Source organism: Rhipicephalus sanguineus, chromosome 1, assembly GCF_013339695.2.
Source record: "Rhipicephalus sanguineus isolate Rsan-2018 chromosome 1, BIME_Rsan_1.4, whole genome shotgun sequence".
NCBI classification, from domain to species: domain Eukaryota; kingdom Metazoa; phylum Arthropoda; class Arachnida; order Ixodida; family Ixodidae; genus Rhipicephalus; species Rhipicephalus sanguineus.
In genome coordinates, this window is record NC_051176.1 from 71,892,886 (window position 1) to 71,905,970 (window position 13,085).

Here is a 13,085-nt window from a genome sequence, read left to right on the forward strand (position 1 = left end):
ATTATTATCCAAAATTCCAAGGGGGGCACCTGCCCCCCCTTGCACCCCCCTCCGGACGCCCATGCGTACACGCTATCGATGTTCTGCGGCGTGGACTACGAATCATATGATTGTTGTTTTGATATGGCATGCTTACAGTAGCAGCCGTGTACTTTCGTGAAGAAACGTTTGCGGCGTGCGAAAAAAAGGTTATACGGCCATGGCACTGCTTCCTAAGAAGTTTAGAGTCAAGTTCTCCGTGCCGCTGGAGAATCACCCGCCGATTAAGACGCGAGGCAGCTAGCTGAGCTTCAACCACTGTGAAGCAAGATGAACAGCTCGCCTCGTTTTTTCGGCTCTCGCGTCATGCTTGCAGTCTCTTTTTATGATATCGACTTGACAGGCATATAAACCTGTTGCGTGAACGCGGCTAGAAAATCACACAGAGTCAGAAGGTGGTTACTTCAAGGTTGCAATTGCAAAGCATGTATTAAGTGCCAGTTATATTTAGTGGCTTAAATATATATCACCCCAATAAAGTGACAAAAACAAAGCAAACCTGCAGAACGATGTCAAAGCTTGCTGAAAATGCACAGACGTCCGTTCCGGCGTGATAAAGCAGCCTTCCCGACGCGTAAATTGCAGGCGCCGAACTTTTGACAATGTGCCGAGTTCAGTTCAATTCAAGCAACCGCGCAACGCTAACGGTAAAACGCGAGTGTGAACGTTCAGCAACGACGGGTACGTCTCACGAACACGGGGAATCAAAGCAGAAAGTTGTTTCATCTACACCGCCCCTGCACTTTTACCATGCGAGAAGACAGCGAGTAATCATTACTGTAGTCGCTGCGTGCATGCGCCCCGTTACTTACCGATTGAGGTAGTCGGAACGAACGAAAGCGATGAACTCAGACAGCCAAAACAGAAGGCGAGACAGCGCTGTCAGCTATCCACGCTTGCCGACTTTATTTATCGTGCGACACGCCCGGGAACCGATACAGTTTAACACGTGAATCGTGTGCCTTGTCTGCACTGTTGTGGCTGGCCACTAAACCGCAATACTTCGGACCACGCTTGCGCTTCCGCGGGGTCGCTTCTGCCATCGTGGAAATGCGCAGCTTCGCACAGCAAGCCTCTCGGTTCAACGTACCCAGCTGACGGCCTCCCAGTTACCCGCACCGAGAGAAGAACGCGTGCGCACGTGCGCTACCGCTACCGTGAAAGGGGCTGAGCCGGCCGCGCGAAGGTTCAGAGCTTTCCGACAGAGCCGCAGCGCGGCTGGCGCGGCGCTGTCGTCGCGCCGCAAACTTGAGCTTGGGTTCCCTATAACATGAACAATTCACTACAGATGCATACGTACAGGCGTTTACACATACCCCTCTATGAAGCGCTGGCCCTTATATAGTCACTGAATCACAGTGGACCATAGTGGCACAAAGATGCGTCATTTTTCTTCAACTCTTTACGATTTCATGGCTGCGTCACAATATACGCCGACATAATTAAATAGTAGCTATGGCTTAGCCAAGCGCACCAGTTAATCTAAAGCCGCATAACAATGAACAATATAATTACAGAGTTGATTAAGTTAGTGCGAAAACGACCATATTGAGAACCTTTCATACCATTCCGACGACATTTTGAGGTAACGCCATCTTCCGACAGCGGCCACAGATGAAATTTCTCTCTATGATTTCTTTAGTTTCAATAGTTACTGTGTGAGGGCGCAACATCGGCAACATGCAGTTCAGATTGTGTTGCTTTCATCTTGTCGACTTCGTTGAGTGGTTTGGCGTTGACATGTTTTCACACTCTATTTATGCGTTGACCACAAGTATGACGATGGGCCATGGATTCGTTGAATTGCTAGCCCATCAGTGACAATGCTTCTGATGCGGTATGGCCGTCTCATTTGTGTATACGTACGTTACAACGCGGGTCGTGCGAAGAAGCAAGACAAGATGGCCTCGCACCGGACGGTGGTCTTTCGAGAGCGATGTAAGTGGCTATTGGCGTCGCGGCAGCTCGATTACTTGAGTAGAGAAACTGGCGCTACACCGCGCGAATTATGGAAAAGAACGCTACCCACACTACGTGTTCTGTAATATTTCAGTACGCTGTACCTACATGCTGCCCTGCTACTGTTACGTCACGGTATTCGCCTGGCGTGTGAAAATGCGGTCATTGTGAGACAACTGTGTAGTTGTCGTTGTGGCGGTGGTTAGTCTTGCGTTGGACTTGGAATACTCTTTTCACAAAGGTGAGTGAGAGTGTTAGTGATTACCTACTGTGCACAGCTGTCATTAAAAGCGCATTTTGTGTTGAGTTTCGCACGCCAAAGCAAAATCCTGAGAACAGGAGATATATACTGCACGCGTGCATAAGTCCGTCTTAATTCTCAGTGATGGCATGCGTATTCCAAAACGCATGTGATTGAGAATTTTGCCTTAACTGACAGAAGTCATTAACTTATTTTTCAGATATGTGCAATTATGATGCAGGTTAACGTTAAAATGCGTCCACGGCGGCCACATTTCAATGGGGCGAAAGGCAAAGAACACCCATGTGCTTATGTTCGGGTGCACGTTAAAGAACCCCAGTTGAACGAAATTAATCCGTAGTCCCACACTACGGCGTGCCTCATAATCCTACGGTGGTTCGACACGTCAAACTCCAGCAATTATATGTTATCGTACTTTCACGCATGCACTGTCCAGCGGTATCACGTTTGCTAAAATGTTGTAAAAATTAACCTTCATGCTCCTTTATATTGCTTGTTGTATTGATAAGTGCTATAAGTGCTGTGTAAAACTAAAAACGCGTGCTCTAGCCAAGTATGTTAACGCCGAAAAAAAATTGAATTATTGGTACAGTCTAAGGTGTTCATTAAAACAAGACTGTTTTGTGAAGCGGGACTTGATGTATTCATGGCAAGCAGATCGTGCGCAATCGTATACAAACACGAGACACAGGGTAGTATGCGGCGCATCGCGCACACGCCGAGCCTATAAAAAAAGAAAAAGAAACGCCACACACGTTACTCAACACATAGAACAAAAACAATGAATGTCACTCGTGTGTTGCTCGCATCAATCCTAGGTACAAGTAATTGCACGCGACTGGCCGAGATCGGTAGCACTGGTCTGAGGCTGCCGAGTGAGCGCGAAAGGGCGGCCGCTCTCCGCAACACAGAATCACGATGTTACTCGGCGTGCGCATGCGCGCGCAAGTTACGAGGTTGAGGAGAAAATTTACTCCCTTGGAGCTTGCCGCAAGAGGGCGCGACTAGTAAATCGTCCTCAAAGGAGAAAGTCGCTGCTCCGAAGGAGGAACGGAGACCGTTGCTCCATTCTCGCTCCCCCTTTTTTTTTTTAGACTGAAACAAGACGACCCATCGCTCGGAGAGTGCATGCGATAACAACACCCCGCCCGGAAGGTGTGCCGTCGAAGCAGACAGGAAATGCCCCGCCCGTCTTTAACGAGCCTTAAAAGACGCGAGGACGTGAGGGGGGAGTGTCGCGACGCGATAGGTGCAACTTTGAACTTTGAATCTAACGGCGCGGTGGCGATCGCTGGCGCGCACGTTATCTCGAAAGCCATCACAGCGGGCGGGTCGTATACCCTTCTACGTGCTGCGCTCTCAACGGGAAGTGACTCTTCGGGAAGCATCTCTCCCTGGACGGCCGTATTCTCTTACACCCGCGTTTTGTAGTTACGCGAGATCGGATGCAAAACAGTTAGCTGCCAGCCTCACTTCGTGTAACACTACAATTCGTTGCTATGGCATTAATTGCCTTGCCCTTGCGGTGAAACTGACTTTTTTGGAGGCAAACGACCACAGCGCGGACCCGGGAGCATGTTGAATCTACCGCGGGAAAACGTTGGCGGGAAACGCCATGCCGCGCACGCAATAAAAGAAAAGGAAGTGTTCAACCAGGGAAACACGGGTGTCGGTCGCTTTTCCGTCTCTATACACAGTACGGAAAATCACGGATAGTAAATGACCGCAGCAGACCTTATTGGGTAAGCTGTTACCTTCAAATGTGACTGTGGATGTGCCTTTCTCTCCAAGTGGGCTTGCCTGTAGGTTTTTGCACTTAGGGCAGTGCAATGAGTACATTAGTTCCACGGAAGTCATGTCCCCTGGATTTCTAATAAGGCCTTTGATTTTATTGTGACCAACCGCTTCGTATGCTTCAAAGGGCAAGTCCTTTCCGTTCACTTGCATAGACGCTATCGCCAGAAGGGCGTTGCGAACCTCGGGTTCAGCCGCGTCGGCAGCGAGCTGGTTACTATGGCCTAAATAGCGAACCATGAACTCCGGCGATGGGTCATCCTCAGAGAGCTTGAGATGAGCCGAAATGTGGCGCTTTGGCTTTGTGTAATCGTATGAACTGCTCATCTGTGATGCGGCACGGCTGCTTAGACCGAAGGCTGAAGGTGTGCTGGTATTTGCGTGGGTGGCCCGAGCCCGCCGTCCCGCGACCGCCACACGGTTCTGCGGTTTCGGTCGATAGCTGAGTGGTATCCAACTGTCCCCTTCGTCCTGGCGGCGAACGGAAGCTGGGAGCAAATGACGTGCCCTTCTCGCATGGGGGTAATGCCTGGACATGGTTAGCGTACTGTCGTACGGGCGTAGGCATGAGCGAGCCTCGCGCACGTTTTCCTCCATTCGGTGCGGTAGAGGTAATGCGAGCTTTATGAGAAGCATTGTCAGACTTGCCTTCAACGCCATTCATTTCCTCGATTTTCGGGAATGGGTTGGTGTCCGGTGGCAGCCGCACCCTTGAAGGCATGGCAGCGGCGGCCGAGTTCCTTGTTGAAGTCAGCTGTTTGAACGACGCATTCAGGTTGTCTGGAGCCTGTAGGTCCATATACTCGGCTAGTGGCATATCGTTTGGTTGCACGGAGTGCTCCGGCGGGGGCGTCAAAGCACGCAAATTTGACGTGGGTAATACTAGCAGCAGTGACCGCCGACCGCAAGTCGGGCGGCGCTGCCGCCAACGAGCTCCGAAAAGAGCGTCCCAGATAGCAGCCACTGCAAGCGGTAGATAAAGTGCGCACCAGCAGCAAGCTGTCATAGCTTGGCAGCTAAGCGTCGGCCAAGTAGTCGATAACGACGGAGCTCGCTCGGAACGCATCCGCTCACCTCGGGCACTGACGAGCGAAAATAAACCGCAGCATCGTGTAACATGTTTCTTGTAGCAAAAGTTTCTTACTTTCTGCAAGTATTATGTACAGGGGTGGTGAAAATTCCCCAGGCCACAACGCCCGGCCGAGGAGCAGCAGCTCACTGCTATCGGGACGCTGCCATCGCAATGACTCCTTGGCGCACGCGTGTGCGTGAAGGGGGGGGTACATCCCTCTCCCTTTCTTGCTATCCTTGATAAGAAAGCGACGTACAAACTTGGCACGTCATGTTCCCTCACTGTCCGCTCTTCGATGTTTTACTACTGTGCAGCGTGTAGCGAGGCAGCAGTCATCCGGAAAACTGACGCATCATGATTGCGGCCACATTTAGCTAGACACCATATACGTCACCTTGGTTTCGGGCTTCCTGAAAAACAACGTCGTGCGTTTAACTTTCCATTGGCACTGCGGGATACACCCCCCTCCACACACACGCTGGACGCAAGCGTGTGCCAAGGCATGATTGCGATCAGCTGCGCCGCGAGCAGCTGCTCCGCGGCCGGGCGTTGTGGCCTGGGAACTTTTCACCACCCTTGCACGTGACGAGTGTGTGTACAAAAGTTGCATAGCATACTTGCTGTGTTTAAGTGGAGGTCCACTTGTGAGCGAATTGGCCAAATTAGGTTTTTCATAAGCTTAAGAACGGCTGAGTGGGTTTGTCCCATTTGTTCCTGAAGCAGGTGATTCTAATATATATATATATTTTTTTCATTTCAGGATCAAAGTGAGGGATTCTTGCGTGCCGTGATGCAAGTGCGACTGCGTGACAAGAAGCAGAGTTCATTGTATCGTCCTATTACTCACCGCAAAGAGCGGAGAAAGGATTTTTCATATAAGTTGTTCATGCTTTGCAGTTTCTCCAAGTGCATTTTTCGTTAGATTCCTTCTCTTCAATAACAAAAAAAAAACAATTGTGTAAGGATTTAGTGGATGTTATGTGCCCTGTACCTGTATACCGCAAAATGTATGTATTAGCACTACAAAAAGATGTGCTTAGACGACTAAATATAATCACCATTAGAGCATCAACAAAAACGTCTTTTCTTTTTGTTACTTGCAAGCTCCCTGTTATACCATTGCTAAAAGACAAGACTTTTTATATACCATGGGCTGTGAATTGTCTGATATGCGATAAGCTAGAAACATTTTAACATATTACTAAATGCGAAGCTTTTCTTAGCGACCCCTGCGCATTTGACCGTTTCTATCTACGTAGCTATCTACCTGGCCGCTTACGTGTGGGTGCTCTCGTGATCAACGTTACTAGAACAAACTCAGTTTAAAAGCTCCGCCGGAGAGGCGGTCCGCGTGGCGGTCGCGAGAACTAATGGCGCTGCAGTCACGTCTAGCTTATAGTCACTGGAATGGGAAAATGTGCCGCGTTCTTTTTCTCTTCGCCGCCGCGCCCTTTCGGCGGCTTCGCCACAAAATCGGTCCAGCTCGCTCGCCTCGCTAGCGTCTCCCGGCCGCCGACGCACGGCGCTTTGAAGGGCGATTGTTTTCATTACGACATCCCGTATCGTTTTGACACTTCATTGCAAGCCTGTTGAGGCATCGATGAAGGCCTGGGTGCTGCGCTTTCGGGTGCAGCAACCGGCGGCAAACGGGCCAAGCCCTCTTTGCTATTCCCAGAGGGAAAAAGGATGCCAAGCGACGGGCTGTGTGGCTGCACAGAATATGGCGCGAAAAATTTGTTCCCATGACTGATGCCCGCCTTCGTAAGGCAAGCGTTTCATTGAGAATTCGCAAATGTTGTTTCGGTAAATGTTGGCGTCTCCGCTGCACTAGTGCAGCTTGTTTCGCGTGGTTGCTGCAGAAGGTTCATCCACAATAAAATTGCCGGGCAGCTCTTAATTATGTTTGGCGCAAAATTGACGCCTTTGGGCTCACATATAACGATCAGTGCGCCATGAAAACTGACTGCTACCGATTTGTATTCCGTGACGTGGCTATAAATAACCATGAAAATAATGGTACGCATGTAATGTAAGGCATCATTTACATGCCATGCTCATTGTGCACTCGCGGCTGGTTCGCTCGCTTGATATGCACCAACATCGATATTGCGTGACGTGACTGTATAACTAACATAAATACCAGGTGGTAACATTAAAATAATGGCCGGCATGTCATGTAAGGCATGATATACATGCCATGCTCATGGTGCAACCGCGGCCGGTTCGCTGGCTTGATATGCACCAAGATTGGTAGCGCGTGACGTGACGGTATAATTGTGCCTTTTGTGTCAATCCCGCAGATCCCACGCATTGTGGGAATCTGTCTAATGCAAAGCAACGAACAAAGAGTTGCATATATCGCGTTGTTCATCTTTGAGGCAGATGAAATCATTCATGTCATGACACCTAGTTCACTATATATCGCAAGTTTGTTATGCATGCATGCATGCATGTATAATCTGGTATATACAACGCATGACCTGTAATTTATGTTCTTCATGCACCCATGTCATGCCATAGTAAATTTGGTATACATCCAGTTAACAAAACGGCCGGAAGCGCACAAAGACAGTGTAATGTAAACCATGCCGTACATGTCATGCATATTATGGTTTTCACGTTACCACCTGTCATTCATGTTCGTGATACCGTCACCTCGCGCTATATCAATTTTGGTGTATGTCAAGCTACCGAACCGGCCGCGAGCGCACCATGAGCGTGGCAAGAAAGTGATGCTGTACGTGACATGCAAGTCATGATTTTCGTGTTATCACCTGTCACTAACGTTCGTCATACAGAAATATCTCGTCATATCAATTTTGGCACATATGCATCTCACTAAGCGACCGCGAGCGCCCCGAGACCCTGTCATGTGAATCATGTTTTACATGGTATGCCTCCCAGGATTTGCACGTTATGACTTATGATCGTCATACACTCTTGTCACGCCATATAAATTTCGCTGTGTATCAAACTAGCGAAGCGGCCGCGAGCGCACCGTGAGCGTCACATGTAAATCATGCCGTACACGGTGTACATGTCATTATTTTCATGTTACCACCTATAGTTTATATTCGTCATACAGTCATGTTATGCCATACCAAATTTGGCATACATCCCATTAACGAAACGGCCAGGAGAGCACATAGCCGTGGGCGGATAGATAGATAGATAGATAGATAGATAGATAGATAGATAGATAGATAGATAGATAGATAGATAGATAGATAGATAGATAGATAGATAGATAGATAGATAGAACGTTCAAACTCGCAGAAGTTCACTAAGATATGATTCGCATTTAATAAATGGAGACAGCCGAGCCCGTAAATGCCGCGCAGTTCGCATTTCTTTATCGCGTTAGTACGCGTGCGTGCGCGTGCAGGCAAGTCAAAACTGCTGCTATTTCTTTTTTAAACAGTTAGAGAACAACGGTGTGCTTCATTTGGGGCTGTAAAAGCGCACGCAATGCGTAAAACATGTGTTACTCCGCGTGAAATGAACACCGCCTCACCGCCGCTTCGGCCGCGCTGGACCAAATATGGCGGCCGGCAGGACGGTCGCGGTACTTTTCTCCTTCCTGTGATTTTAGTCTAGCTCCCGCGGCTGGCGGCTGGCGCTTGTTGTGATCGGCGCCGGCGACGTACGAGCGCAAGTGGGTTACAGCTACGTCTGCGCTTTGTTCGCTCGTCATTTTTGCGACTGTTCTTGACCAGGCTTAGCGTCTTGTACGAAGCGTAACGAGGACGAACGGATTCACGGTGCGGTATGCCGACTTGCTTTGCGCCGGGCTGCAAGAGCGGCTACTGCAACGACGACTCCGCTTCACGACATTTCTTCGGACCTCCAAAAGACCCTACGCAATTCAAAAGGTGTGAACAAGCTTTGCATCGCAAAGATATAAAGCTTACTGCGAAATGTAAGGACTGTGACGTTCGTTTTGAGAGTGAGGACACTCAAAGCACCAGGGGCGTAGCCAAGGGGGGGGTTGGGGGGGTTCAAACCCCCCCCGAAATTTTTCAATTTTGCTTGCGCATATATACACGCACACATACAAACGCACGCACGAACATACATAATGTATGGTTGAACCCCCCCCGAAAAAAATTTCTGGCTACGCCCCTGCAAAGCACTATCGTCATGTTGCTGGACAAGAAGTTTTGATCCCACGTGGAAAGTGGGAACTCGCGCCCGGTGCCGTGCCGCGCTCGTTCCCAGCACTTCCACCCCACATTTCGAAGCCAAAATGTTCGGGACCAAGGCGCAAATCCCCCAAAAAACGCACGGCGTCCCGCAAAGCCTAGTGCCCAGTTTGGAGGAGCCGCCAGAAACAGAACAGCAAAACGAAAGGCAGGCGATTACCTACACGCTACCGAGACTGAGAGTAGCATCACACTGACATTCGATCAGTTGCCTTCTATAGCGTGGCTGTGACAGTAGCTGCCGTAAGCACACAGCTATCAAACGGCTGAATACTTCTGCATCTGGCGTACTTCGCGCTCGGGAACAAACGGTGCAGCGCTCGAAGACTGACAGCGTATATGTAAACACTAGCGGGAAACTACGAATCCGACGTAGTAACTGCTTTTCTGCCTTACCCAAGCTTAAACCAGCCATCTTGCATCCTATGTAATATAATTTACCTAGTACTGTTGCTACACATTGAGTTTGCTAGAGAAAAGCCTACCATTTTACTGGCCCGGGCTGCCTCACCACGGCCGCCTGCTCCTCTTCGTCGCTAGAGGCAGAATGCTTGTAACCGCAAGCGATTATGTTATTGGCATGTTCGAACTATCTTCATCGTCGGAGGTATATTGGTCGCAGGTGGAGGGACCAGAACTCGTATTCATGCCGTGCCGCTTACCTACGGCGCGTGTGGAGAGACTGCGGCCGGCCGGCTGGCTATCCGAGACGGGTGTTTTGATGTAACGCTTTCTAACTCTAGTAATAATAATATCGGGGTTTAACGTCCCAAAACCACCATATGATTATAAGAGACGCCGTAGTGGAGGGCTCGGAAATTTCGACCACCTAGGGTTCTTTAACGTGCACCTAAATCTAAGTACACGGTTCTCAAACATTTTCGCCTCCATCGAAAATGCAGCCGCCTCGGCCGGGATTCGATCCCGCGACCTTTCTAACTCTAGTCGGCCGGGCGGCTGAGCGCGCGCCCACAAGAGCAACGAAAATACAACTATCCGCTGAAAAAATTGCTTAAAGAGCGCATCTATTCGATGTATTCGCACACTGAGATTTCATTTACAGAGTTCTCGTAAAATTTTTGTTTTTGGGTGAGCATCCCTTTAACCGTCGCGAAAACGTGTCTTGTAAACATTGCAAAGCATTGGTGACGTTTTTCAAGAAAGTTTTTTTTTAATAAATTGTAGACCCATGCTCTCATCGCGCTGTTCTTCTAGAACTTTTTTGTATCTCGAGTAAGTGCCCTTCTTTGTACACTATATAGGCTTTGACAAACGTGTTGGGCTGTTCTTCGTCTGGATTATACGGCAGCGGCTAAAATTGTTGTGGTAGTGATAAAAAAGTTGGGCTGAAGACCCTCATTCGCTTAGAAACTCATATGCTCGGAAGTTAAGCGCAATGTAGACTGCTCAAATATAGACCGAACATCGATTCTTAGCCAATCAATGGGCAACGCACGCGGGCCAATGCATACAGACGACCTTATCCAGCTAAGTAGTACGCAAATGAGATGCTCGAACGTCGCCTGGAAGAATGAAAAATGTTTGCGTTTGCCACTAGTACAATTAGAAAGTTGCCGCGCAGTTGCCACGAGCAACTGCGTGATTCCACGAGAGATCGAACATGCCTCTCCGGTCGCAATTTTTGTTTTGCCTGGGTTTTTTATATGTTATATGGGCACATTCAAAGTGCACGGAACTGAAAATTTTATTTCCAAGAAACGCTCCCAGCGCGCCAAAAAAATATTTGAAGGTGGCGGTGCGGGCCTCGTGTTTTCCTCTCTGCAATGTTTACGGATTTCGGGGCCGAATTTAGCGCGAACTATAAACGATGTGTCGAAATTTTTTTTTGCTGGTTTTAATACGCATTACTGTAAATTACAACCATGCTTTTTTTATGCCGTCCTCAAAAAGAAGAAAATGAGAAAAAATGGCACACACGGCTGAAATCAAAAAACGGTCCTAAGTTTGAGGCGCCTTGGCGCCTTTGGTACTTCAAACAGAAACTTGAAAACAATGTCAACTATAGCAAAATGCCTATGCAACATTTGTACGGAAGATCATTTTCCTACGGGCAGCGCAAAAAAAGAAAAAAAAATAGAAGCGAGTTTTTTCAAAAAGGTACATTTTCAAAAAATAAAATTAAAAAAAAACTCCGGTCTCAATTTTGACGACAATTTTTTTTATCGGAGAGCGCTTATGTCAGTGAACACACGGTTTTATTATCATATGTCCTCATTTGCTTTGTCTACGAGATATAACTGGCCAAATTGACCCTTGCTGTGTGTGCTCACTTCAGTGCGACTGATGGTTGTTATTAGCTTGCATTGTGCGTAAATCGCAGTTTTAATTATTCTTCTGCAGCAAAACCTTGCTCTGGTGGCTTTTCGTCAAGAAAAATGTGTTCTCAGATTTTATTTGTGTCTAGCGTTTGCTAAAATGGGCTGCTGCCGCCCTCTAAATGGCTAACGTGTAAACAGTTTGCAGCCTACAACCTCACCTGCAATCATCAGAGTAAAGATGGGCGCGCCTGTTCAAGGTATCAATCGCTTCTTCTTCCTGAAGGAATGCCTGGGCTACCTCATCGTGGTTAGATGTAGACAGGTTTTCCTTGAGGAGCGTAAAGCAATGCAAGCAGACTTCGCAGGTGTCGCGAAGATCCTCAGCCTATGACAGTAACTTCTGGAGGTAGGCAAAAACAAAAAGAGCAAAGAAAAAAGATTACGCAACGAAAACGTTTTCCTCAGCAATCTTCTTTTTGTGAACGCGTAAATAATCGGCACAGAACAATCGGACGTAGTCATGGGCCGCGCGCATCGCCTGTAGTGAACAGCTAGACCTAGAGCAAGTCGAAACGTTTATACTAAACGGCGCCGCACACATTATCTCACATCTGCGCAGCTGTCATGAATGCCTTTCCGGAACTGCTCACGGTTTAACATTTTATGACTAAGGGAGTCTAACCGCTTTGGGCTGTAATAATTAATTTGTAGGCCACACTCATTGTCAAAACTAAGGGTAATGTCCGTCTGCATGTCGCCACCAATGATCTCTGCTGTCCTTGACGTGGGAAAGCACTTTAGTAAAGTGGCAACAAAACATCATAAATTGGGCAGCTTCGGCAACTCATGGCTTAATCATGCCGCACCGCACGTTTTCTAGCTCGAGCCCCTGCTCGGGCGAGTGCTGAATTTCTTTTTTCGTGCGCATTTACGCTTCCACTATTCGTACGTCCGCTTGTTAGCGATCTGTGCGAGACCGGGTAGCTCAGTCGGTAGAGCGTTAGGCTCTTAACCTAACGGTCCAGGGTTCAAGCCCCTGCTCGGGCGAGTGCTGAATTCTTTTTTCCTGCGCATTTACGCTTTCACTATTAGTACGTCCGCTTGTTAGCGATCTGTGCGAGCCCGGGTAGCTCATTCGGTAGAGCGTTAGGATCTTAACCTAACGGTCCAGGGTTCGAGCCCCTGCTCGGGCGAGTGCTGAATTTTTTTTTCCTTCGCATTTACGCTTTCACTATTAGTACGTCCGCTTGTTAGCGATCTGTACGAGCCCGGGTAGCTCAGTCGGTAGAGCGTTAGGCTTTTAACCTAACGGTCCAGGGTTCGAGCCCCTGCTCGGGCGAGTGCTGAATTTTTTTTTCGCTCGCATTTACGCTTTCACTATTAGTACGTCCGCTTGTTAGCGATCTGTGCGAGCCCGGGTAGCTCATTCTGCTTCCGGCAGCCGAGCTGATCGGATCGCAGTGTCATGGGCTCCGGCG

At 48.6% G+C, this 13,085-nt stretch overlaps 3 non-coding genes across 3 annotated transcripts; all 3 read left to right on the forward strand.

Moving 5' to 3' along the window:
- Window positions 1-12,581: 12,581 nt before the first annotated feature.
- Window positions 12,582-12,654, forward strand: Trnak-cuu (transfer RNA lysine (anticodon CUU)). Its single transcript has one exon. It is a non-coding gene; the product is annotated as a tRNA-Lys (tRNA).
- Window positions 12,655-12,727: 73 nt separating this feature from the next.
- Window positions 12,728-12,800, forward strand: Trnak-cuu (transfer RNA lysine (anticodon CUU)). Its single transcript has one exon. It is a non-coding gene; the product is annotated as a tRNA-Lys (tRNA).
- Window positions 12,801-12,873: 73 nt separating this feature from the next.
- On the forward strand, window positions 12,874-12,946 carry Trnak-uuu (transfer RNA lysine (anticodon UUU)). Its single transcript has one exon. It is a non-coding gene; the product is annotated as a tRNA-Lys (tRNA).
- Window positions 12,947-13,085: the final 139 nt, after the last annotated feature.